Below are 26,207 nucleotides of genomic sequence, written 5' to 3'. Positions count from 1 at the left end.
AATACTTAAACTTTTAACTGGGATGCAAGTTGGACCAAACTATAGAAAACAAGGCTATTGATAAATAGGGCAGCACTAAAAATGTCTTAAATTGAAAAAATGCATTTAAGAAGGTCAAAAAGTAGTCAATGCACTGAAGTCCTTATAGCCCAAGGAACAATGAAAAGGCAGCATCATGACAAGAAGAAAGAAAAAAAAATACATGTATCCTAAGTTGTCTGTACAGTTTTGATTTAGTACTGGAGGTTAATCCATCCTAGGTTACTGTCGAACAGTAGCGACACTATTAATCATTCTTTGACTGGAAGTGATGACAAGAGCTCTGCTGCTGTGTGGGAAACGTGAATTTTTCTTCATCAAAGTTACAAAGATTTGTAATGTGGCTTCATTCCAAACTGGAGAGGAAAGATTTTTAGATTTTTTTTTTTTTTTTTTTAATTACATCAAAATTATCTGAAGGGAACATTGAAAAAAGTTGTTTTGGTTCTCTAGACACTTAGGCTATTATAACTTTTTTTCTTTTGCTATATATAAAAGTCTCAGCTGCAACAAAGCTAAGACACAAAAATCCCAAATCGGAGTAAGTGGCATTATCAACAATAACATTATATGTATTTCATTATACATATCTAAATATTTCATTTGGAAAAGTACAAATACAGGAAAAATCAGTATTTTCAGAAGTGTTTCCTACTTTCTTTCTTCCTTCTATAAAAAACCTTACAAAACATTAAAATGCATTTTGCTCTGGATAGAGTTCTCAATAGAACAACTCCCTCAGCGTTTCCCCAGTCAGCTGTAGTTTTGAGAATTGTGAGCAAATTATAGCTAACGCACTCCAGGCTTCATAGAGGATAGATGCACCTACTGTTTAAGAATCTGCAATCCATTCTGCCTTGAAAGCCTCACACAAATCACTTTTTTTTTTTACTGCATCAAGACATAGCCAGAGTCCCTTCCCGTTCCTACCACTGTCAACATGCAACAAAGCCTGTGAAGCAGGAGAGAACAGACTGAGTTAATGGCAAATTTCTCTTCGATCTATACTGCTGAGGCCCGTTCTTCATTTACACAGGAGCTGCGCTGCAGCACAGAAGGCAGGAGCAGAGACCTTTCTCGTGCATGGGGCACCTACCTGTGTGAAGCACAGCTTGCCTTCATTTGCTCTTTCATTATTTCAAGCTCAAACAGGATAAGGTTTCCCTCTCACCCTTCTCCCCCAAGAGGCTTATTCCTTCATCAGGTATTTATTTAAAAAAAAAAAAAAAGCTCTCTATTAATTTCCATGTATATTGATGTTTGGTGCAGGGAAAGTGGATTCTTTTTATAGATTTATTTAATTCACAGATGCTATTTTAATTGGTCTCCCGTGCAACTGTCTCTCACTGGGAATCTGTATGGCTCTAGGGAACTGGCAGTGACTTTCAGCTTTTCCAGGTCAGTGATTATTCAGATTATTCAGCAGAGCCACTGGTGACTGAGAATTGTTGTGGAAAAAACTGTTTGATGGTCTGTGTGAAATAAAATAATGATTTCAGTCCAGTTGCAGTTTGACAGATTACCAGGAAAACCAATTGGTGCTGTTATGGACCTTTTGGAAAAGGGGCTGGAAAATTAGCGTCTGCAAATTATCTTTCACATTAGGGCTGAAGACAGGCATCAGCCACGCAAGCATGAAGCCTCTATTATCACTACACCTTTTTCATGGTTAATTATGGAGATTTCACATTTTTTCCAAATTCTGTCAGTTTGATATTCTGGGGGCTGTTAGACATGCTCTGCTTTAGACTAAGAAAGATAATCTCTTTAAGCTTCATCTATTACCCAGGGGAGGGAGGGAGGGAAGGAAGGAAGGAAAGCAGGAGGGAAGGAAGGAGATACTTGTCCTGAATTATTCTTTACAGAGCCTGACTTAGAGAATTTAGGGCATCTCCCTGCACTGACTGTAGAGACTGCTTTGGCAGCATAACTTTTACAAGGCTAAAATCTGATTTTGTAACCTCCTCCCTCGTGCCCCCACAAACACACTGCAAGTATTGGGACAGATTGTCAATAAATACGTCAGACCACTGAACTCAGATAGAAGCCCGTTGGCACAGCAGTTAGAGCTCCATCCCTCAAACTTTAGATCCCACAAGTCCTAACTGGACATTTTGCATAGGATTTTGCCTGCTGGCAAAACTTAACTTTTTTTTTCATGCTCATGTTACGATTAGCATGTGCTTGCTTTTTTAAACTCCCATTCCTCACAAAAGACTTCTTCAAGGCCTGGCTTTTAAAACAGCAACACCATTAAAAGACAAAGCTCAGGCCTTTTGTCTCTTTTTTCCCCACCACAGGGAGAAGTTACAAAGCTAATCTGTGTCTGTAGAAAAATACTGTTCTCATAGTTAAAAAGATCCTGCAGTCTTCAATGAATGGATGCACCGATTCAGCTAAAATTAGGGAGTAAAACCAGGAAGAACAGTACATGCATATGTTCTTCAAATTTCTATATGATTTCTTCCATTCCCTCATTAACTGCTATTGAGAAAAACTAACCAGCAAGGAACTCAGTTTCCTTGTACTTACTTTGCCTGGCTCTCAATTGTGTACAAATATGGGGATATTTAGATTATTTTTCTTGTGAAGTTTGTAATGAACTGCCGCTGGTAAGAAACTAATGAGGTTGTCAAAAGCTACAACAAAACAGTTCTGCAATTTACATGAGCAGGATAACAACCATTGAAAATATATAAAAAGATGCAGTAAATTAAATTCAGCTTTTTTCAGCATTATATGATGAAGACAAGGTAGGAACATCTTTGCTTAGTGTCATGCAAGGGAAAAAGCAGAATAAGAAATGAAAAATTTCCCAGGGGAAAGAAAAGATGCAGAAGGAAACCTAATGACCCATTTTGTCCATGGCAACAGAAGTTGGATGCAATACACAGCTAATGGCCAGTTATTCAATATTTTCCTGGTTTTAAGACCAACTTTTTTTTTTTTTTTTCCTTGTGATAACTTATTCTAGTGCTTTTTGCCAGGAAAGAAAAGCCTTCTGTGTCTGCAAGATGTCTTCTCTGCTTCACAAACTACGGAGTCCTGAGTTTAAGAAGTTCAAATTCATTTACAGTTTATGGCCCCCATAAGTAGTTAGTAATTCAGATCCACTGAAGAGAAATAAAAACTGAACTTCTGATACTTCACCTGAGGGCAGGGGATGCAGGGCTACTGTCTGTGCAACAGCATCAGTTGATTTTCTGCCTTTTTTTCCTCCTGATATTCAACGGTAAATTTGCAGCAAGCTTTATTAAGTTTTGAAAGTGTTGACTATTGGAAACAGCTGTTGGAAATCCATGCCAGTCCCCAGTCCCATAGAAGAATTTAAATAGGTAAACTGCTGTGCAGCAATCCCCAAATTAGTAGGTGTAATGCATTATCTTCTATTATAGCTGTCAGTTCTGGAGGGTCTTGATTCATTGCCAAAAGCAAGCGAGGCTGTACAGGAGAGTGCACACCACAGAGCCTTCTGATAGCATGGCTCTGAAAACACAGGCAACTGCTACTGCAAGGCTTTGCCTTTCCTGAGCACAGGAATAAACAAACAACAACAAAATAAACAGCAGAAGAGCAGTTGCTCTATCAAGGGATTGTTCTAATTACCAGGAACAAAGCAGGATAACCAGGATGCAATCAGATCTCAACAGGTGAAAATTAGCATGAATCAGGTCATGGTACGGTTATTCAAGCAAACAGAGAACCTAGGCTAATTTTGTTAACACAGGGAGCAATATATATTCCTTGCGACTCTGCCATGGAAGATATCTGGTAAAATATTTGTGTGTCAGGTGTATTCTCACCTCACAACCTTCAATGTCCACACAACCTGAAGTGTAGAAGGAAGAACCTCTGGTCAAATCTGTGCCAATTCTAGCCTTCTGAACCCATCTACTTGCACCTGGGGAGATTAGATATAAAGCATACAGGTGACGGACGGCACAGATTTATCCACGGCTCACCTAGGGATCTTCAGGGTAGCATATGGCAAAATACTCTGAGAGCAAAGGGATCAGGTCAAAGAAAGCCAGTTCTGAAAACAGGCTGTAAGCAGCCCAAGGAAGGGAAGGTAGGGCTGCAGCAGCACTTGGCCCAGACACCTCAGTGGCGTGATTTGCAAGTGGAGAGGGTTTGTCTTGGGACTGAGGGTTCCTGCCCCCTCCCTTCTCTCCAAGCTCTTTGCTGCTCCTAAGCAGCTGCTGCAGCTCATAGCTGTCTTGTCAAGGTAAAGAGCAGTGCTTTACTCTCTCTCAATACACTAGATGATGACGCAAAGCAGTTCAGTAGTTGCCACCTGAGTAAATGAATTACCCCTCCAAGGCAGGCAGCTAAGGGGTAGAAGCCCTAACAGTCACCAAAACATCAGCAATTCCGGCTTGCAAACAGGATACAGTAGATATGCTCACTGCAGTTGGTGGGGAGCAAGAAGCACACAACACCAAACACCACAGTTCTACAAGCTGAAGACACAGGGGAATAGGTAGTTCTTGACTCCAATACCCAGCTGTGCCTTGAAGCTAGGGTAGGAGCTGAGAATTCAGCTCAGGCCCCCAAAGGCTCAGGGCTTTTTTTCAGCACCGGGCTGCAGACAGAACTAGCTCTGAGGCAAAGCAGCCAGCACTGTTGCTGGGGCTGCTTATCCACGCGACCCTGAGAAGCAGCTCAGGTCATCCAGCATGCAGCTAGGAAGAGGAAGGGGACTTGGGGATCTATTGCTACCTCTTACACAGTGCTAATCTTCCCAGCAATTAATTCTCATTCATACAAACATAGTATCATAGTTAGTTATCACAGAGAGGCAGACAGTGAGAAGGATAACTAGCTTCCATCTGCAAGGTTTCAGTGTGCTGTAGCCAACCACAAACGCCGTGGAATGAATTCTGTTCTCAAGGAAGACAGAGCTACCAAGGGAAGAACAGGGGCATGTTCCCCCCCACTGAAATAAGTCCATAGGAATTGGGGAATCTTGGAAAATTTTAAATACCAGGCAGTTCCCTGACTTGCTTCTCTGTGGTCCCTGTCAAGTATCCACCTTCTGGCTGGAAGAAGCACTACTCTGAATTTCTTAGGCAGTAGAAAGCACAGGGAAGACAAAATACAAGATAAAGAAATAAAGAGTTTATTTAGAAGCCCATAAGGCTAAAGGAGTGAGGTGGTGTCTGTTGTTTTTCACAGCATATGTGCGCACAAAGTCAAATTCTGAAGCAAAGTGCGTGCTAATGGGTGCATCAGCCTGTGCGTACATAAAGCTTTGGACGCTCAGGACTGCCTCGTACAGATATGCTATCTGCCTCATTTAGAGCACCAAGATGCACAGCATACATCACTATCACCTGTCAAGATCTGTTGCAAGAGATCTGCTTAACTTGTGGCACAGAGGCCTCAGAGCAGGAGAGAACAATGTGAATTCAGAATCAGAAAATTTTCATTGCTCTAAGGCTATTCAGATACTTATTTATCTATCCACACTATTAAGCCATGAAATACTAAACTATTTTTAAGAACCTGTTCGTGTTGTATCCTACTGCCACCAGCCTTGCGTTCTTTCCAAGAATAGGGAAAAGGGCATGTTGCTGAACTTTCTTGGCCTTTACTGCAGGGAAGAGAGCACCACAATTACGGCAGAAAGTTTCAAGAGACAGCTAGAAAAGTTCAGTGCCTGACAGCGGTATGTCCCAGAAGCAGCCACCCTTTAACCCACATTCTCAAGTAACGACTGCTTGCAGGAACAAGCTACTTCTTACTCTGATTTTAAACACTACTGCTAATCATTTTGCATCTTGACACTAAGAGGCCATTTGGTGAATTAGTTTTTTACGCTTCTTTAGGTTTCTTGTCTTTTTTGAGAAGTTTTGAAGTAGTTATTCTAGAAATAAGGAACGCCATTAAAAAAAAAAAAAGCCAATAACAACTGCAGTGAGGTAAGGCAACTCAGTTTTAGCTCTTGTTTTAAAAACTTGTTACAAATGTTCGGGAAAATTTGATTAAACTTTACTGTATTCAGTTGTGCTAGTGCTCAAACTCAACCTCATCATCTAAGGACCCTTTGTACTAGGAGAGAGGTGAGCACTTTCAGAGGGGAATTTATCCTAGATCGGGATGGGATGCATCATTCTCAGGAAATGTTTACCTCTGTGTATAAATCAGTTTAAGCTAGCTCCTGACTTTAGGATTGCTATAACTAGGTAAAGTGAGTACGACACCATTTTCATGCTTCTCAAATAGACCATGATTTGCTGGAAAATTAGCAACCACAGATCACCTGAAGCAGTGAGACAACTTCAGATCATGGTTACAACTTCTGGTCATCTCAAGTCAGACTACGTTGTGAGAAATTTCTCAAGCGTCAGAAAATTAACTTTAAATAAATATTCAGTGAGTTATAAAATCTAGTGGGTATAGATTTAAAAACTTGTAAAACATGCTTATAAAACATACGTTATTTTTCGTGGTTTGTCCAATCCTCTAAATTAGAAGAAATTTTTAATGGCTGTGCATGTGAGCTCCACTCAATTATCCTTGCTTCTTTTCATTCAAGTGAAGTATTACTGAAAGAGGGAACATTTTCACCATAGATAAAATGATTTGGGTTAACAACACTATCTTAAATGGAGTTTACAGTTAATTCCTTAGGAAAATACTCCTGTAAGGGAAGTTAAGGAACAGCATAGATGAAGTTTGCACTCATTCTAGGGACAGATGTTCCCTGTAGTAACAAGGATCCTGGGAGGCTGTTGTTAGCAGGCATTTTTGCTATTTTGGGAGAAAGCAAGGAAAGTTTTCCATGTAGATGCTTTGGAAATGTGCCTGACAGACACAAGACGACCAACTGAAGTCCCAGCAGAGAGAAAAATTAAATGTGAACAGATGGACTAATTCAGTATTTTCAAGTAGTGAAACCAAAATGTGAAAGAAACCTGGCCAGCCACAGATGACGAGGCCTGTCTCAGTTCAATCTTCAAGCAATAATAGCAGGCTCTTTATTTTTTATTTTTCCTCCATCAAATTAATCTTCTGGAGGAGGATGGCATTTCAGTGGGCTTGAAGCACTCAAATAACCTTCCCTCTCCAGGGGCTTCAGTTTCAAATAAAAATTCAATGTAACAATCACTAGACTTGTTGCTCTCAGTCTAGTCAAGAAAATCCAAGCAACCCACACAGTTTATTATTTATGCATGCCAATATTATCTGTTTGGAAAAGGTCAGGGTGGAAAAAAAAGATTTCATAGGTTAGTCTTGAAGTGCCCTGCCAGAGGTACACAGGTACTCGAACAACTCTTTTCAACATTGCCAGCTTCTAGCACAGTTTGATGATCCACTACTTTTCTGAATGCTGCATTTGGATAAACTATTAACAACATTTAAATGAAAACAAAATAAAGGAGCAAGTATACCCACCAAGCTCAATCTCACTTGCTGAAGTCCCCCACCACACAAACCTCATTTATTTGTAATGTAACAGTAGCATGGTGACCATGCAAAATGTTCTGTCATGGCACTAGGCAACTTCAAGAATGTAGACAATTTATTATTATTATTTTTAAATAGGAATATATATTTTTTTAAAAGTGGAAGGAGAAAATATCTGGGGAATTTGAAGCACCTTGCAATTTGTACAAGAGGAGTAAAAATGTCAGAAAAGTCAGGTGCTTTCACTAGTTTGACTTGCCTTGTTTTGAAACTTACAATTTAGAATCTCAGTAGCTTTTTTTGAGAGAACAAATGGTTTTAGTCATCCTCAAATAGGTAGCAATCTTCCTGCTAATTTTGTGGTTCTCAAAACTACAAAACACTGATTTTTTAGGCAGAATTTTTTCACACCTTTCAACACCATTAGTAAACTAAAACTAACGGTTATTTCCACAAAAAAGTTTTTTGAGAAAAGTCAAATGTGCAATGCAGAAAAAGGAAGAACATGAAGTAGAGACGGCAACATTTTAATCCAAGTTTAGTTATGGGTTCTGCCATAAGTTTATCTGACTTCCATCAAGCATCTTGAGATTTACTGCGTTCAGTAGGCTAAATGAATTCTTAATGGCACATCATTACATTTCATCCAAACCTTATTTTGCCTATTCTGTTCATATGGTTCCTGTTGCCATTACTGAGCATTAACACAAGCCTAAAAAGAAAAAGGATCCATATTTGTTTACCCATAATGTTGTTGTTCATTATTTATCTTTCTAATGATACATGTGGTTCTTTAGTTTGGATTGTCTATATAACCAAAACTGTCTCTGCAGATTCCTTCCTCCACAACTATCATAATCTTAACCCCCAGCTGCTAGAGTAGTACAGACGTCCCCAAATTAACAGAGGGCAGGCTGAGGACAGCTCAAAATATCTCTAGATAGAAAATAGTTAAAGAAAACTTTTCTATATATGTTGGCCTGCAAAGACCAGTATGAAAGGCAATTAAGGATCCCATTTACTTTCTTCCTCTAGCCTTCTATAAATATAGAGCTAAAGTGTGGAAATTGTAACTGACCTAGAACAGAAACCTATGACAAATGACCGACTCGGGACACTAACCCACATTCTAGGTTTCCTCACTCAAGAGCACATACATGCAAGTTCATCACCTTTAACAAAAAGAAAATGAACTAGTTTAAAGTTAGAGGGAGTTGAGTACATGTTAAACTTCATTGCTGAGAGTCTTGTTGCCCTGCTCAGTGTGTATATGTAGATAAATTTCACCAAAATTTCATATTCTTTCAGTAATTTTGCCCAATTCACTAAGGACTGATGCCAAAATTCAAATAAAATGAGTATATTGTTATATCTGAAAAAAAATCTAGGAACTACTGGCAACACTACAGGCATAACTAAACTGTTGAGTATAAAATAAACAAAATAAAAAATGTGAGGTAGAACAGCAATAAAATAGAAGATGCTCATAGTAACCAAGATTCATTCATCCTAGTAAATTCAAGTTACATAACACAACTAGAATAATACTGTGTAACTGCCTTGATTATGAAGTGCATCCCAATCTAGCGATTGCACTGTAGTTCTTGCCAGTGAAGTTTAGATTGAACTCCTGATGAAGAGACCCAGTAGCTGAGGACTAAAATGAAGTATCGTGAAAGGGGAAAATGCAACAGCAATAATACATTTGGTCTCTGACCAAAGAGCTCTGTAGGATCACACTGCAGCTCTACCCAGCTATCGTCATTGATTTCCTATAGAGTTGCCATTTTAGTCACATAAGTAAAACCACAGTCAACTCTCATTCACAAGTTTCCAACACCTTAAAAATATAGGAGAAAGTGAATAGCACCACAAGTAAACAAAAATTATTATACATCTGTTACTTAAGATATTTTACATTTAGATCTCTTTTCAGGCAGCTGATAAAAAAGAAAACAAAGCACAGGCATACATGTTCATTTAGATGAACAGTCTTCAAACTCTTGTCACTCAGATTCCTGTTGTAAAATGTCATAAGTTACTACAGCCTGTGTTACGGCACTTCGCCTGCAGGGGCAAGCTCCTTCCTCAGATATTACTTATGACAGAGAAGGATTCACTAGAGCAGGGAGACAATTTTTCTTGGGAGAAGCTTCACATGGGCTCTAGGGTCCCTTCAGTCAGGCTATCAGAGCTTAGCAGCAACACAGACTTTCTGAGTTTTAGTTCTTACTAAACCACAGAAGGAATGAACCCTGCAGAATTATTCCCTGGCTTTGCTTCTTTCCCTGCCAAAATACTGTTTCTTCAATCCTTGATCGACACACCACAGTTGTCTCTTTCTGCCCAACAACTGCCCTTAGCTGATTTATTATTATTTTAAGAAACATGGCTGAGCTGAATAAAAATACAGAGGAAAATGAACCAACTCCCTTCTAGTATTAATCTCTAGAGAAGAGAGACACCAAATGAAAAAGAATGGCTAAAATAAATTTTGACTTAGCTTTCACAAACAGTAGCATATGTGCTTTCAGTAACCTTTCAGTTCTATTGATTCAGGTCTGCTTATCTTTGTTCCCTCTCTTTTATGATTCACATAAGAAAAATGTTTCTGCTGACAGGAGTTCTATTTACCTTTAAAAAAAATTAAAAATTAGAGATGGAAAATGGGAAAGAGTATGTCCTTCCTTTGTGGGAGTTCTTCATTATATTTGCTTATGTTAATTTTGATTATGTAGCAACGAGTGTAGTTGCAAGATAAATTTGCTTTACAAGCAAGCTAGTAAATACAGTTATAAACCTCTGTCTTAAGGGGAGAAATACATTTTTCTTCAGGTAGAGTGGCCTCAGATGTTTTGTTCAGACAAATGGCCTTCACTTTCACTGAACTTCACTTCCACAAAAAGACATCATTAAAGACAGCATATCAGTCAGTAAATTTAATGGAAAGGTGGTACGTTTCTGTTGCAGTCATCCATGTGTTTCTTAGAAAAATGTAGGAAAATCATGTCTGTATAGAGATTACTCTTCAAATGAATGGAAGAGGAAATAGTTGCTTATTTTCTGACACTATTCATAATTTTAGCTTTCTGTCCCATACATTATGAATTAAAGACCTCCTGGTGACTAAGAAAGAGACAAAGTCTCCTGTGTAAGTGCACAGAGATAACTTACACCAGAACTGTCATTAACTTATAATTAGGTAATTGAGATGTTGAAAGACTGTAACACAAGTGATGATGTAAAGTAATGTTTGTTGTCAGGTGGTAGAGCTCAGAAAAGAGACAGTGGGGTGAAACTCAAAGGCCATCTACTTTCACATGAAGGATATTTAGCTATGATAAAGGAGAGCCATTTTATAACACTGGATCAGGCTGTGAAAGTGTCCAGAATCTGTTCTTTGTCTCCATGCTACAGTGATTACACAGTTAATTATTGATTTTGAATAGTTTGTCAGTATTAGTAAGATAAGCTTACCTGACAAAACGTTTTGGATTTGATGAGCAGGTGGGTAGAATTTTGTAATAAGGGATGATTTGATTCATTCAAAAAGCAATTAATATTTCAGTTGAAATGCAAGGGAAGGAGAGAAGAAATATGGTTTACCTAATACAGAGAAAAAACCCTGACAGTGATAAGCAAAACTAAAATTTGAAAAATTAGATTTAATTAGATATTAGTCCTAAATGGAACACTTCATTACAATTCTAAGCTTCTCACTTTGTTAAAGAAAAGCTTAAGAAAAGCCAGTTCCGCTAAAAGAAAAAGGAAGCATTAGTTTGAGAACAAAAAATAAAGCATTAACTCTTTAGACTTTTCTCATATATATATATATATATATATATATATATATATATATATATATATATTTTTTTTTAATTTTTCTTCCTTCCCTAAAATGAACAGGTCAGGGAAATAACAATTGCATTCACCAAATTAGTCTGTCACCAGATTAGTCACTGATAAATTCTGAGTCAAAAAAACTTATCATTAACTTGCTTTGTTCTACTCACACCTTTCACTGTGCTGCACAGAAATTCCTGCTGGTTGGAAGATGCCACCTACATTCCCTCAGATATTTACACTTCCATTAAGAACATATTATACCAGCATCACTACAGATGCATTTTCAACTGTATTACTAGCAAAGGTGTTAGAGACAAATCAGTAGAGCTACAAAACCCAAGGGAGATAAAATTGGAAAGCTCACAAATAGTAGATTACAATCAGTAAAAGCACAATCAAACATCACTGTGCTCCTGATTTCAAACAGCCCTGTCCTAGCAATGCTCATTACTCACTATTCATCACTAGGTCTCTTCTTTCACTAAAGATCTTAGGGACTGAAATCCTCACACTGGTATTTATAACATCATTTAGAAATACTAGGGAGAACAGTTCCTTTATGCTGGGTCCTGAGCACCATAAGGCCCAAATCCATTTAGATGAAGCGTTTCTTCCTACCAGTTATTCTGTTAATACATTACTGAAGATAACAATAAAAATGTTTTCAGAACACCATTGCTTTTCATCACTGGATCTGTTAAATCCTGATATCCTGAATCAGGATAATTAATTTTCAGTACTGCTTCCAAATACACTTCACCACGACACTTGCATGAAACAAAGGTAAGAACTATCCGTACGAGAGATTTGGCTTGGAGCCATGAGGAGCACCCAGCTTCAGGAGGAAAACTCTTAATTCAAGCTACATGTCTAATAATGCTGCAAAAAGCACAGGCAGACCTGTACTTTGCACCTAAAAATGGATTCATAAGTCAGCACACTCGAGGAAGAAGTTGCAAGTTCCTGCTTAAGCCATGTAATAAACAGAAAAAGTTTAAAATTCAGTGACACGGTCGCCCCCCCCCAGTCCTGATAAACCTATATACAACCTGAAATAGATGACACAGAGTCCAATACACCCCCTTTTTGCACTTAACTGTTTCAGACAGCCAAATGCTCTTTTTATTATTATTATTTTTTTTTAGCAGCATCGATTGTGCTGAACTCAGGTTTAAGACCAATGTAGTGTTTAATCCAGCTCCTTCCATCTCCACCCCTGAAGGTGACTCAGATCACCTGGTTATTAACTTAAGTGGGACAGTCCCTTGCGTACTGAAAAAATTCAGCTTGAATCTTCAGCTGCATAATTTATTGATTCAGGCCTCCCACTCTATGATTGCCAAATTGACTGACTGATCTTTTATTTAACACAAGATGGGGGTTGTCCTTTAACTTCGTTTATTTATTTGTAAAGGAGATACCAACAGCCTTTCCCCCCTGTATAGGGATCAGTGCTATAAGGACCCCACAGTTCCAGTGAATTCCACCCTAACTTTACTGGGGCAGAGGGACATCTAACTTTGTGATTATCCAATTAGTTTCAATGCGAGATGTTTAACCTGGCCACATTGCCTAGGGATTTTTACAAGCCTAAAATGAGCAGGAAATCCAGTTTCTAACTCAACTATCATGACTAATACCCTTTTTTGATGCCCTTCATCCCTTAAAATAAATAAGCAAGCAAAAAATAAACTAATTGCAGAGATCTTGAGATCTTATTTTCGGCTTGCAGCTTATGCTAGATTTGAAATTACCGTGTAAAAAATTAGCCTGATTGATAGTAGCAATTAATTCTTCTCAGCAGGGAAATACTTTTCTTATATTGTCATGAAAAACAAATGGTATCCTTTGGAAGAAGTAAGGACCTGAATAATGTTCAGCTGTCGATCACTCACAGGCACTAAGGAACAGGAGGAGCTACTCCTCCCTGTGCTTAAACACTGTCCATTGGATGTTTTTCCCCAGTGTGCACTTTTTTTTTGGATTGTCTGATCCAGAGCAGTATGACAGAACGAGCATGAGAGATCTAGTGACTGATGTGAACTAGCTGGTCAGGGACCAAGCTACATTTCTTAAACCATCATCAGCTCCCATAGCATTGTGGAAAGAGCCGAGGAGCTAGACTCTTGGCAAACAAGAAACCCTCAATGTTTCAACTCATTCTTTCAGATGGATGTTATAACCAGTTACACCCTAGAAGATGAAAGGCTGTGACAGTATATCTTTGATTAAAATTAGGGATCGTTATCTGATTAGGATTGTCCAGTTGCATCTCAAATTTCTATGAAACAATTCAGAAGTGACCCTAGAATTCATTCAGAGACTCCTCTGAGCCAAGGTGCAGTTTATGCATCATGCACTGTGAGAAGGAATCTATGATTCACCAGAAAATTGAGATGGGGCTTTGCTGAAAAGAATATTTAATTTTACCAGAATTACGCTGAGTTCATGGGTTCTATAGAAATTCAGATGGCAAACAAAGTAAGATGAAGAAACAGGCCTGTAATCAATCTTCACCCTTTGAACAACAAAAATCTACCAGATTGAACAACCACCTCACAACATATAGCTTATAACTTCAGCTTCTGTGTGTTATCACATTCATTGACTTCAGCAAAGTTTTCAGCACATAAGATGAGCTGGGATCAAAGGTCATACAAAATGTATATGTAGAAATATTCCTTGCTGTTTCTCTTTCAGCTATTCAGTTTGCAGAACAGGATGTTACTTTGGGTCAGTATAGTTGGAGGAGGTATCCCTGTATGCAGAAATTACCATCTAGACAGGGCTGAGGGCGTAGATTAGCTGCAGAGGGAGAAAACAGAGGCCTTAGAGAGGATAAATTTAAAAATCTTATTTACAGCATAAGCCTCAATAACCTTTTGACCCTATCTTCCCAATGTTAGGCACTGGCTTAAATGCAGTCTTGAATCAGGAACTGATGGAGCAAATGACTCATTTAACACAAGGGAATCTATGGTAGAGTCAAAATTGAAAACTGTGTACACAAATTGTTGGAGTGTGAATCAGTGACAAATTCTTCCTTTCTGTAGTAGTGCAACAGGGAAACACTTGATGTTTATCTGATTTAACACAAGCCATAATAAATACTGTATCTAAAACAGAACTTTTAAATAGTGGTTGGCGAAGAGAAGGTGTAGAAAAAGGCTGGGAGGGAGAAGAATTAGGGATGACATTTTGTGTCTTTTAAGAGTCTGACCTTTTGGAAATATCACTGTGTACATTTTAAATATTAATAAAGGCACTAGCTGTTAGAAGGCACAGGGCTGTTGTTGAGGCGTGACCTTTTATTGAAGTAAAAGAAAATTGACAGTTTTATTAGCCATAGAATACTGCAAACAGAAGCTACAGGGAAAAAAAAGCAAGCAAAAAAGCTGTCACTCTAATTAGCTACATTCTGTAAATTAATCTGAGGATGTGACTGTGTCTAAATATTGCTGCAGGTCCCTCTGTATCTCAGCCCAGACTTTCCAAGCAGCTTCAGAGGGAGGAAAAAAAAAAAACAAAAAACAGCATTTCCCATTTCAGTTCTTTAAAGAGATGATGTTCCCAGAGGAAAGAACCAGAACACTGGGGCAAAAATCAATGGGATCTACGTGACTCAATGGTAATCATTTCTGTATTCCACCACAGGCATCCCTCTCACCAGCTCTGGACTAGAACCCATTTAAATCATCTACAGGACTAGAACAAGGACCAGACAGCTACTACCTCAGATCTACTTTTGCCTCCACGGATTAATTCACATATAAAAAGAACCTTGCTGAAATGACCCAGACTTATTCAGACTAGAACTTTGGTACTACATGACTAGGAAAGAAATAATCCTTCTATTAGCTCATCCCAAGCCTTTTGTTCTTCATTAGAACCAAGACAGCTGAGTTAACTTCTTGGATTCATCTTTGCTGCTGATAATCCCAAGGGTTCAGCTGTGATCCAAGGCCAGCTGACACAGCACTGCTGTATAACCTTGATTCAAACTTCTGAGAAAATTAATAAATTGTGAGAATGAGCTGTGAAAAATAAATGAAGCAGAGCCATATAGGATAAGAAAGGTAAAATTGTAGGCAAAGTAAGCGTTGAAGCAGGAGACTTAGCAGTTCAAGGATTTGAGAAAAAAAAAAATCCAACATGAAAACGTATAAAACGTTTCCCCTGCAGGAAAAACAAACTACAAAAAGGGGCTTGGAAGCTGACAATGCATCCTCGAGGATCTCTGCTCCAAAGAGGAATAGAGGTCATTTGCTCCCCACCTGACTGATGACTACCTGGCCATCTCCTTTTATTTATCACGTCTACAACCTCCAGCATTGGTTCCAGGCAAGGGTAACAAGTTTATAAAGAGTTTATTCAGATTCTACAACTCCTAGTAGGAATGAGGGAGCGGGGGGGGGGGGGGAGGAGAAAAAGACAGCCCTTACTTGTCCTTCAGATATCCTTTACTGACATTGTGTTACATAACATTTTCATTTCACCACCACTTCCTCAATATGATAAAATCTTTCATATATTTCAGCTCTATTCAGTGCTTTTTCATTAGTTATGTTATAGTTCACACCACAGAAAGAATGGATTTACAAACTAGATATAGTATTAGAGTTATAAAGGGCAAAAGCTGCCCTCCTTTATGTCACAGCATGCGTAAGTGAGGCATTTCAGTGAGTAGAATTTAAAGTAGATGTGCACCCCATAATGCCAGCTGAGCCTGTTCTCAAGCACTGCCCTACTGCTAAGGCAAGCAAGAGCGGTGAGTATTCAGGAATGGTGAGCAGCATTACACTGACTCTAGAGGGAAACATGTCAGTCTTCATCTCTTTTGTACTCCCGTACAGCCAAGAACCAGCACACACCCACAAAACAGCTTTGCACACATAAGCAATGAGTGGTGTTTAAACTGCAGATCCTGGGTTTTAGTACTACACAAACACGCTGCAGATGTGCATGTGGAAGGAGAACCTAGAACTTCAGCAAAACACTTCCAAAGAAGTTGTATAATGTATTTCCTGATCTGTTTTTCTTTTGGAATTGCATTCTTGGGCTGGATAGAACATCAGGCTCCGCTTGTTCAGAACAGCGGACAGGAAGGGAAAGTTCAGCCTTAAACAAATATTTATTCAGTATGCCACAGTTTAATCAGTTTGTTCATAGAGACATTAATGTGAGATTAAGTATAAGCTAAAAATATGACCAGGAATTCATGGATAAATCAAGTGCAAAATTGTTATAAGAAGATTTATAAATTTTTTACCGGGAAAAATAATAAAATATATACAGCTGACCTGGATTATTTTTTAAAGTACAGCAAAGTAGTTTAGACAAAGCATGTAGAAACACTGCAAGACTACACGCATGTATCCTCTTACTAGTTAGATCTACTTAAGTGTACCCATTTTCTCCTTCCATTTTTGCCTCTGTATTGACAGAGTACAGGATGCCTTGAGGGCATTGATATACTCCAACAGGATGCAATGGCCACATAGAAGCTGAGGACACAACTAGTTCATCTCAAGAAAAGGAGTCCTGGCCTTCACCACCAAAACACTGCATGAGGCAGAAGGTCACACACCCTTTTGGGATAAAAGCTTAAGCTGAAAGTGGAATTAATGATTGTGACGCCTCCTGACGTCAAAGGAAGCAGTCCTCTTTGAACTCTGTAGATTTTACAGTAGACACGCATTCCACTAATATTCACACTAGATATAATACAGAATCTAAGGCTTGCAAAACTTATTTTTTTGGGGGGGATGGGGGAGATCTATCATAACACATAGGAAAATATTTTTATTATTAAAAAAGGATAATTTCCAGCTTGAAGTTGGTGATTTCAACACAGAATGACGTACTAAACTTCTGATGAATGAAATCTTTGTCCTCTCAATGCAGAATGGTGAATGTTGAGAAAGCTAGCAGATTTGCAAAGCTGCAGCATGAATGACTGAGTTATTTAGGGATGTAAGGAAAAAAAAAAAACAGACTAAAGAGGAAACTGCTACAGTACATTTTGTGACAACAGGAATGAAAACATTCACAAAAACAAGTTGCTTTAACAAGTTCCCTTGATTAACTTACATGACCTCAAGAAGAAAGATGTGCCATCCTCAGAGGTCCTGAAGACACTGAGTAGGCTGGGTGGCATCCTTTTGCAGAAGGGATTTAAGTTTATTTCACACAAAAGAGCTGAGTGCAATCACTCCAACATAATTCACACAGTCTATCAGTAACTAAGACTGACTACTTTGAGCAACGTACAGAGAAATCTTCTCCCAGTCTATATCTTTACATTTAAGTGACAATAGCAATGCACTAACTAGTGCTCCTTGGTACTATGTTTTCCCTTGTTGTCAGGAAAATGACTTTGTTTTAGGGTTTCCTGTTGGGGAGATGCAGGGGGCGACCAGAGGGTAGAAGTTTAACGGGCAAATTTCTCTTTTTTGCTTTCAAGTAATATTTCAAATCTCCCCTTATCCATGTCTTTTGTGGCTGTTTTGAAGTTGAAAAGCAGCTTCCTGCTGAACTGCAGCCTGAGGAAACTCCTCAGTTCCTATGAAAAGTGAAGATACACTCTAGGGAAATGGTTAGAGATTTCAGCTTTTTGTCCAGAGATCTGAAGATATGAATCATCTAACAGATATGAAACATTCAACAGATACTTCACTGGAGTAAGAAAGCATTACATCCAGCCTATAATAAAGTATCATTTTAATGGACTTGTGCCTAGAAAACCACTTCCTGTGAATCGGTTCATGCCTGTGCTGAGAGCCTTCACTAGTTCTGTACACCACTAAACTCCCGGGATTGCTTAACCATGACAAAAAGCAAAGACATTTCTGGGATGCTCAGCAGCTAGTATAAATCAGAATGGAAATTTCAGTGGAAGTCTGAAAATACATCATCCATCAAAATTCTACCTGGGATACCTGAGGAGTGTGATAGGAAAATATCCATATGCCTAATGGTATGCAACAAAAAGAGCATAGTTATCTAATAAAATAAGCATGATGTTTTGCCAAAGTAGTAATGTTATAGGTGCAAGCAGCTCAGCACAGCTAAGGGTGAAGGAGGAGGAGAGCTATTTGGATGGGAAAGATTCCCACCCTTCACCCCCCATTAGGTTATGAGGTGTTGTTCATAGTAGAAAAACTAAGCCTATTTTCTTTAAAATACATCAATAGCTCCTTCATGTTTCTGTGTCAACTAAGCATTAAAGTTTAAGACATCCATTGAGATCAGATTAATTAGCCATTTTCTTCCTTTGAACTGCAAGGAAGTTAAATGATACAAAACAATTGTCACATCAGAAAGAGAGAAGTCATCCAGATAATCAGAAGTAGGAAGTGCGGAAAAGAAAGGGAAGGATATCTTTTTATTAGTTTTTAAGGAATTGCATGGATAGTTAATATTTACAGAATACGCTACATCTGGGGGGATCTGAAGGTGTTTTGGCATGGCATGGAGATGCCAGAAATATCCAGGCCAACAGTCTGACATTTTAATCAACAGTCTGCTCTGTCTTAGCACATCATTTCCTGAGGGTGTTTCCTACCTCTACCTGAACATGGCGCACACAGTTTTTGCTTGTACCAGTGATGAGTGGGTAAAGACTTTTTAAGCATATGGTAGGCTGGGCTGGCTGCATGACAAATAAACTGTATGTTATCCGCTAAAGGCAAGGATGAAGAAGAAACAGAGAAGATTCTCAGGCCTGTTGGCTCAAAAAGTTATGGGCAGCTGTTACCAGTCAAAAGGTATTTTTTTGTTTTGCCTTTTTTCTTAAATTTTATACAATTTTGTGTAAATAATTCTCTGTTAATAAGAACCTTAATACCCACGTGGTTTCAGTATAATGCCTTTCATCATAATGAAAATTCTTAGTGCTGGCCCAAAACAATGTTAATAGTTTCTCCTCTCCTAAAACAGAAGTCTCCACTGTGGTTAATTGGTTCTGCAATACCCAGCAGAAGAGCTACCACGCAGCTCATTTTTCTCATTAGACTAGATTCCCTTCATTTTCTATAGTCATTTTATGGAGCATCGCTGCATACAAACATTATTACTTGAATCTCAGTTTGCTTCAATTTAGCGGAATAAAGATGGTCTGGTGACATGAGCTGCAGATTTTCCATATGACTGAGGCATTGAGACTGCAGCCTTCATTTATCTTCGTTTCTCTTTAAGGTAACAATGCCATACTTCAGCTTGGACTGTAATTCTTCACCGCTCTTTTTATATGCCATAGCAAACAGGCTGAACTGTCCTCCTTCGGTAGGGGTCTCTCCCCTGACAATACTGGGAACCAGCTTTGGTATCTTTACACTGAAAGAGAAGCTGAAAATTTGCCTCCAAGGAGATAACACTATTAGCCTATTTTTTAGGATATTACTTTAGAGTTCACAAAACTTTAAGACATTGTAATCTTAACAGGAAATAGCTGTGGGCTTAATTGCAGATCGAAAGCTGTTAGACAAATGCACCAATTTTACCTATGAAGTGATTTAAATCTCTGTATGGATAGAATTCATATTTAAAATTCTTGCAACCAGTCTCTTAAGGTATCTTGAAAACTTCAAATATCACAATTCTGGGCTTGCTTGCTTGGAGATAGATAGCTTATCTGGACAGTGCAAAAGAGAGTTAGGAAAATAATCAGAGACCTAGAAAACATGAGATACAGAACTAGATTTGATGAATCTCAAAAAGGAAGTAAAGAAAAAAAGGAGGACACAGCAATATTCTTCAAGTATTTAAAGAACACCTGCCAAAAGGAGACCAGACTGGTGGATGACAGAAGGAAGAAGCCTGAGTCGTAGCAGAAAATATTCAAATGAGATTTTCAAAAGATTTCCAGTGTTAAGGGCAGTAAACCCCTGCTAGCTCCTTGGATGTCAGTTTCTAAAGTTCAAGAGACACATTCCTCCTATCAGCTCATACAGAAACACATTCTTCCTCTTCACTCCACTATTCATATGCTACATCAATATTTTGGTATGTTATTTTTTTTTTACTGAAAGCACCTGTATTAGCATGACATGTAATCACAGGGGCAGTTAAAAAAATATGCAAACCTTCATGTCCAGTAACTATTCTGAAAAACTTATTTTCCATAGATAGCAAGAAGCAATTTCAAACCAAGTTTCAGTAAGCAGTGTACTATACATGGAAGCCTTTTAAAAGGTAGCTTGGAGGTTCTCATCATTTCCTTAATTCAAGTAAGGATTAGATAACATGCAAAACAAACAAACCAACAACCAACTCTCTTAGGTCTACCTCAAGTATTCAAAGTCTAGCTGACAGCATTTCCTGCATATACACCCCTCTTTGGGAGCCTAAGATATTGCTTGTTTCATGTTTTCTATATATCTGCTAGTGCCATGCTCAAGTGCTTGCAAAGAGCAGTATGCAAAACACAAGTACCTATATAACCACATCCAGTTGTTCTGGTATCCAGCTGAGCACATGGAAGCGCTACACAAGCATGCAGAAGCTGTAGATACAAGAGGACATGGAAATGGACTTGAGCTTTTGAAAGCTTGAACTACTGGCTTATCAATGCAGAACTTGTACAAGGGATTCTCCCTTACATCAAGTTGTCATATTTTTCTTTACCACCCCACCCACAACAAGCACCTCCAAAAGGAAGAAAACATGTCAGTGGGTGCTTACACTAGTCTATTCTGACTTCATACAATGGTGCAAATTCAAGCAGAAATTCAAACAAAATTAATCTGTTTGCTAAAAAAAAAAAAAAAAAAAAAAATCAAAGAAATTGGGAACAGGAAAAACCAGACACTGACATAGGGTCACAGATTTTCAAGGCTAGCTTTCTCTCCACAGCTATTTGATTACTTCCCCCCTCTCCCCCCGCCCCCCCCCCCCAAAAAAAAAAAAGACATGGCAAGGAATTGATTAAAAACAAGCTTCAAGTTTACAGAGAGTTATCTGTATGAAGATGTAACAGGAGGAAAACTAGAATCAAACTTTTTTTGTTTTCCCCTTTCAAGTATGGAGGCTGGAGGGCAGTATTCAGCAATCCTATCCAATCAAAAAGGCGCAAAACTTCAAACCAGCTAACATCTGTGTAAAATGGTCACCTAATGAATTCAGAACTTTGTGTATAGACCTGAAATCAGCTGTTATGAAAAGAGGAATAGTATTTCACTTTAGCATAAATAAAACATATATCTGGATTTCTGTTGAATTCTTTGTTCACACTCCAGTGCAATGATTGTTCCCAAGTACTTTTCTGTTTCCCCAGGAGGTGCAAAAAAGTAGCTTAGCTAAGCCTAATAACACAGCTTATTTTATAAAAGGATTGTCTCTCTTTCTCAGCTGGAATACTTTATCTCTGGTCTACAAGGAACGAAGGGAGCAGCACTTTAGGGAAATTCTGAGGACAGGTCTGCAACTGCACAGCACCTATGGAGTGCTAATATACTGACTAAAACCCAGGCGTAGGGGATGGATGTTTGGTCCCAAGTTCAATACCAGCCTTGGCAGTTTGCTAATGTGCAGCCAGATGGTATATTCCAGACAGCTGCAGACGAGTGGGCGCAGAACAGATTGAAACCTGGGTTAGTGCAGAGCTGATCTCATGTAAACAACACCTTCTGAAAGGTAGGGGAAAACTCGTTCAGATTGGGCTTTTGTAGCCATCAGGGTCACAAAACAGCCCACATGGGGCATTAAATGACAGAACACATCTGCCACTGTGTAATACATGGACACTTCCTTCCCTCCCAGAGCCCTACATCCCTCTTTAAAGTGCAAAAAGAACACCTCTGCTGACTTTTTGACCTCTTTAGCCAGGAAATATTATTCCTGTGATCTGTATCTAATTACATCTGTCCATAAGGCTCCAATTTTAGTTGTGCCACCATAAACAGGTAATATAATAATTAAGACTTTTGCCAAACCAGATTTCTGGTTTATTTACATGAGCGCTACAGTTCCAAAAATTCTTGATGCCTGTTCTCTGGGTGCTGTATTTGGAAATCACGAGTGGGAGTTTAAAATAGGTTCGGCACACAGCTCACACTGTTCCCATCCCTGACATCCATATGTGGTTTGGACAATCTGGAGCTTTCTGTGAAAGGCCCCACTCTGTGTACTTTGCACAATGGAGTTCTATGTTTGCTGCTATTAGGCTCTGCAAGTTGCAGCACTTTAAGATGTCACTAACTTGAAAAACAATGAGGTTTATTAAACTGTCTGGTGGCTAAATAGACAAATGCAGGATCAAATGTTTGCCACACAAGCAATCAAACAGATTGATGAACATCAAGAAAGTGATTATAGAACTATAACTGTTCTATTATTAACCAGCAATCTGCATATCTTCCCCCAATTAATGTCTAGAAAGGAGATGTGAGTTAGTGGAAACCTAATTACTGGCATAACACTTTGTTGATTAGAAGCATGGTAACAGTCTTTGCTTCTACTTCATTTGCACAAGGCCCATAATAATAAGCCAAAAGATGTCAGTCAGCCACCGCTCTCCTGCCAGAAGTTTCTGCTGTAGCAATAGCTTCTCGTGCAAATGCACTCCTCTACCCACGTCACTCAGTTCAGTAATTGCCTTGCCACTCACATAAAGAAAACAATTTCCGGCTCTGATGGGATTTTGCCAGCAACGTGAAACTGCCACTGCAGTCGAAGCAGCTAGGTGTTAGACGGGTTACTTTGGTGGATCATAACACGGAACTAATCTTTAAGGAAACAGGTGGAAAAAAGAGAGACTTACAGGTTGGTAGATGCTAGGAAAATGGTGCTGTCCAAGTGATTAACACAACAAAAGCGTTAGGTGGTGTGAAACTGAGACAAGAAGAAGAAAGCGGAAGCAAACAAAATGAAGTTGCTATTCTACCATCATCTCCCAGCTCAGCACGTCTGTCAGAAACTCCTCTAAAATCATACACACTTATTTTACAAGCCACAGGCAGCTGACCAGCAGTCTATAATTTCAGCTTGCAGGCTTTGTATTTGGGCCTCCCTGTGAGCCGTATGCTTAGCACCACCCCTTCTTCACCCCCAGGCTGAAGCTGCAGATGCAAAGAGTTTTCCTTTCAGTGTGTGACACGCAGCATTTTTCTCACTTCACAACCTCATTCCCAGAATTGAGAACAGCCAGTATGAGACATTTGATTCTGTTTCTTATCTCAGGTGAACCCAGAGTCCTGGGTCAGGTTTTGGTGTGACACCTGAGGGCCCCTCCCAAGCTCCCCGTGTACTCATGCTTCTCTGCATAACCTCAACGTGACTTAGTAGAAGGAAGTGTGCTAGGAAAGGGATTGCTAGTTCTAGGATGGCAAACAACAGCTAACCTTGTCTGCTTCCTGCCTGCAGCAGCAGAAACCAGATTTTATTACCCTCCCTCCCCTATCCTTACATCCCAGGTGGATTCATATCAAACTTTCCATGGACAGGCAGAAGAAAGGTATTTCTCTCTCATGATAATGAAAAATTTAATCAGAAATACGGTTTCTGTGTAGTAAGGTGAGAACAGGGCAAACTGAAAGACTCTTTTTTCATGGGTTACAGAAAAGCACATATAGGATGTGATCCCATTTCAAGGCTCTTTTGCATTGAGAGCCATAGCAGAAAGAGGGGATTGAGACAAAAAATAAATAAAAAGGAAAGTAGTAACCATCCCACAGTATCGGAAGCCGTAGTCTTACAGCTTGAGGCCAAGCTGTCCATGAATAATAGAGCAGTTATACTTCTATGTTTGCAAGGGGGCCAGTGCATGAGCAAAATATGTTACTTCATACAAATTATTATAATTTACATATTTTGCTACTAGAAAAATAAAGGTCCAAATTATTAGAGGCCAGAATTTGAGGACTCCAGAAACAGCGACACCAAGGACCTGTCAGAGTTACAGAAGGTTTAACTCACAGGGACCCACATTCCAACAGTGAATTTGTTATAACATCCATCAGGAAAAAAGCACCAAACAATATGACCGATTTCAGTTGCTTCCAATAAAGTATTGGGTTCATTTAATATCTATTGTTTTAGTGTTCCGTACTGCTATCCCAAGATTTTTTGACAGCACTGAAATTAACTGTCTTCAATATGCTTTCTATTTCTGAGCCTACTCCTGAGAGACATGAATTATGAAGGTCTTAAATGCACCAAGCTTCTCATCTTTTCATAGCATCATCTATATCTTAACCATGGCACACACCTTTAGCAAGTAAAAGAATCTTAAATTGTTGGCAAAGATACAAAAACTTTCATTTTAGCTCAAGCTGTTCTACTTCAATTGCAGCGTATTTCATTGCAATACCATTAAGATACTTTCAAAACTGCTCTTGCATTTCAGAGGTAGAGGTCTATTTGCTTCTGAGTGACGCTAAATCTGATCTTTTGAGTGATTACAATCATTTTTCATACAGAACAATTTGGATGCACACAAACCACAGATTCAGGGAAATCTCTTGTACCAGCTGAAGCCTACTGGATCCTTTTGTCCCAAAGAAAGCATGGTAAATATTCTTACCTTCAGAAAATCCATGAGAACACACAACTTTCAGAAGTTTCCAAAAGCAATCAGGCTTTAGGTTCTTGCTAACTCTAAAACAAACAAACAAACAAAAAAACAGAAAGAAGCAACGTTTAGTTGTTTTTTTGTTTGTTTGTTTTCCCCCCAAACAACACCAAATAAACTTTAAAGAAATAAAACCATGGAAGTGATACTGTTAGATTTTTGATCTTGGAAAGAAAGGGAGGGAGTGATGGGGGGGAGGGGGGGAATTACTTCTTGGCAGGTAGCCTGGTTTTGTATTGATTACTTCTTGTTATTCACATATGGTGAAAGGTTAATGTTGACTACACACTGAATAAAAAAGGAGATACACAAAGGATATATCCAAAAGAGTCCATGCTTAGTCTTATTGTAAATAAGATTACTAGCAGTACACCACAGGTGATTTGTGTCGTACTTCTGGTAGGGCATATTTATTTAGTATAGCACTTATCAAAAGGGAAAAACAAGCCAAAATATAATAAACTTAAATCACAACCTAGGCAAAAGAATTTCACAGAGTACAAGGAATTGTTGAGGCAGAATTTAAAGTGTAACCTAGAATCTGAAGTGTAATCTAATGTAATTTCTTACACACACTTCTTTCTTCAAAGTTTTAAATAACTCTCTTACACCCTACTTTCCTTCTCCCTAAGTTTTCCCAGCTTTGTATTCTTTTCCTAACATTTATTTTTTCCTTCCAATAAAAAGCCTCTTTCCTGTTTTCTTATTTGGGGGAAAAAAAGAAGAGAACATTTCTATAAAATCACTATGCAGACAAATAAGAGGCTGCTGCGTATTTTAAAGAGGAAATGACACTTTCAGCACATGACATAACAGAATTAAGTATACACATCACTTCTGATAGAAGTAGAAGAAGTTTCCAGGCATATTTTTCAAGGTGTAGGGATTTGTCTAGTACCTGCTCGTTCTGAATGAGCTTACAGAGAATTACAAAACAGCCACACCTAATAAACAACATCAGCATGAGGTTCTATACAACGTACCTCATACCACTTCTGATTTCACTTCATGCGCTCTTTACTGTACTTACACCTTTGAAATGCACAAAACAGAGCAAGTTCTACTCAAGTAAATAACATAACTGGAATAAATTTGCCAAACGCACACCCAAACCCTTCATGCTCCTATCTGAAAAAAGCAAACTGCGGAGTCGGCTTAAGAAGAAAGTTACAGCATTTTGATTTGTAGTACAGAAAGACATCAACAAATAAAACCAACAAAGGTTACCTCAGGGACTCTAGCCCACACCTCCCTAACTGTTTCTCCTTTGCCTCTTTTTCCAAACTCAGTTAATCTCTCCTTGCTCTTTCCTGTTTTTGAGGTCCCTATCTGCTAACCACCTGTG

At 38.7% G+C, this 26,207-nt stretch overlaps 1 long non-coding RNA gene across 1 annotated transcript; it reads right to left on the bottom strand.

The window, feature by feature from the left end:
- On the bottom strand, positions 1 to 26,207 carry LOC118164913. Its single transcript, XR_004749738.1, has 3 exons — positions 26,090 to 26,207; positions 24,815 to 24,888; positions 1 to 395 (listed from the first exon to the last, which is right to left on the bottom strand). It is a non-coding gene; the product is annotated as an uncharacterized LOC118164913 (long non-coding RNA).

Source organism: Oxyura jamaicensis, chromosome 3 (assembly GCF_011077185.1).
Source record: "Oxyura jamaicensis isolate SHBP4307 breed ruddy duck chromosome 3, BPBGC_Ojam_1.0, whole genome shotgun sequence".
Lineage (NCBI taxonomy): Eukaryota > Metazoa > Chordata > Aves > Anseriformes > Anatidae > Oxyura > Oxyura jamaicensis.
The sequence above is the reverse complement of the archived record's forward strand: the minus strand, read 5'-3'. Positions and strand labels throughout refer to the sequence as shown.